Source organism: Hylobates moloch, unplaced genomic scaffold (genome assembly GCF_009828535.3).
Source record: "Hylobates moloch isolate HMO894 unplaced genomic scaffold, HMol_V3 SCAFFOLD_2, whole genome shotgun sequence".
Lineage (NCBI taxonomy): Eukaryota > Metazoa > Chordata > Mammalia > Primates > Hylobatidae > Hylobates > Hylobates moloch.
In genome coordinates, this window is record NW_026652277.1 from 163820796 (window position 1) to 163823079 (window position 2284).

General features: G+C 35.1%; 1 non-coding gene across 1 annotated transcript; it reads right to left on the reverse strand.

Annotated features, from left to right (window-relative positions):
• Positions 1–271: 271 nt before the first annotated feature.
• LOC116477565 (U7 small nuclear RNA) lies at positions 272–335 on the reverse strand. The gene has a single exon (XR_004250536.1). It is a non-coding gene; the product is annotated as a U7 small nuclear RNA (small nuclear RNA).
• Positions 336–2284: the final 1949 nt, after the last annotated feature.

Sequence of the window (2284 nt, forward strand, 5' to 3'; positions counted from 1 at the left end):
TCTCTTCAGCAAAATCAAACATAGTTTAACAATTAATGTTTTAATTTCATTTTTTGTATTCATATAACATAAATTACACATTTCATTGTGTTATATTTTATGTTGTATTTTCATGTATATTATGTTTCCATTTCACTATGTTATCATTTATATATCTTTTTACTTTGAAACATTTTATTAAGTTATTTTTCAAACTCACTGGGTAAATTGATAGTCTCTTCTTTGTTATATTTTAAATTATATCTTATATTTCTCTATGTGTAGAGGAGAGAGAGGCAGTTTTTGGTGAAAAGTGGAAAACCTGCTAGACAAATTATAAAAGAGCCGTAACACTCATATCTTATACTTCTTAAAACATTATATATGTGTTTTTTTGTTCTGTGCCTGTTAAGTTCACTATCTAATATCTTTTCAGGTTTGATTCTTCTGTTATTTCTCCTGGTTCTTGCTTATGTGCCAGTGTCATTCATGTGTATTATAGAGCTTTTTTTTTGTTGTTTTTAAATAAACCTTTTTAATTAGACCTTTATTCATGGGAATTACTTGAGGCTTACCTTGGGGATGCATTCCCTCTAATAGGTTTTGTATTTGTTTTTGCAAGGTCCCTGGGGCATCTCTAGCCCTGGATCATTTTTAACTACTTGTTTGGCTCTAGATTTTAAAAATATCATTAGCTAGAGAAGGCTGGCTAATGGAAGGTCAATGGACCAACTTGCAGATGAAGAGGATTGAAAGAGGGATTGTTAGGTCCATATCAAAACCCTAGCTATGTCATATTCAACTCGTTTGCCAAAACCATGGGGATTTTATTTTATTTTATTTTTTACCACAACACTTCTAACGTTATCCAGAAATTTTCAAGCTCTGTCTTCTTTTCTTTTTCTTTCTTTCCATTCCCAACATCAAACTGCACCCTAAGAGAACATAACATCAGAATATTGTAGGAAATAATCTAGTGAAATGTTTAGGGCTACTTTCCTCATAGTTCTAGGAAATCTCCTTCATCATCTCAAATTGTTAGCATACTATCTCCTCTTCCAAAGCTTATACTGCTTCTTGCTCATATTTAATAATGCCTTCCTTCAGCACTATTGGATTAATACATATCATATAGGTAGCTATGTGCGTGTGTATATATATATATGCATATTCTTTGTTTATAGCTAATCTATAATGTCCAATAGTCAATGATCATGTCCCTGTAGTTGTATATACTTCATCATTTTATACACTATTCCAGATAAATCCGGCATTTAGGAAAAGTTTGCTGATTAATTGGTAGTCCATCTCTGCCAAACCTAGGATCACTCTGTGAGCATCTACATTAACACTTACATTACTTTGCATGGTTCACAGGTGATATTGTTTGGCTGTGTCCCCACCCAAATGTCATCTTGAATTTCCACGTGTTGTGGCAGCTACCCAGTGAGAGGTAATTGACTCATGGGGGCAGGTCTTTCCCATGCTGTTCTTGTGATAGTGAATAAGTCTCATAAGATCTGATGGTTTTATAAGCTCTCTCTTTGCTGACTGCCATCCATGTAAGACATGACTTGCTCCTCCTTGCCTTCCACCATAATTGTGAGAACTCCACAGCCATGTTGAACTGTGAGTCCATTAAAATCTCTTTTTCTTCCCAGTCTCGGATACGTCTTTATCAGCAGCATGAAAATGGACTAATATAATATGCTCATCTTGCTAATTTGATCTTTCTTCTTGCAGGCTGTCTTTGCTTCTTCTCTGTTCCAGCCCTAATCTACTCACACTATGTTTGACTTCACCCTTTTCAGAACAATAAGGTCTTCTGGACAGCATATATCTCAGTCATAAAAATCCATGAGATTTAACCTAAAATTAGACTATCTTTTATTTCAAGTGCCTGACTTTCATTAATCTTGACTTTGTGCCTTAGATTCAAGCAGGTGAACCAATGCTTTCCTTTTTACACAAAATCATTAAAAGAAAAGAGAAAGGACCTTCATAAAACCAGGCACCAACCTGGATTGCCAGGAACTTGTTTGCCTTTATATTCCTGCAGCCTTGTGATATCACTGAACTCTCAACTGCATGTTTTACACTTTGGCAAATTCAAGGATCTATCCTGTCCCTAAGACTAGGGCACATATATGTCCTAAGCATATATGGAGCTCTAAACAGTACTCTACTGGCGTTGTATCATGCTGCTTTGCATCCTGATTTTAGCAAATGAAAGTGTCCTTTTTTTTCTCATGCTTATGTCCCAGATTTAGCTCATTGATGGCCTGGTACTTCTCATTTCTTTCAG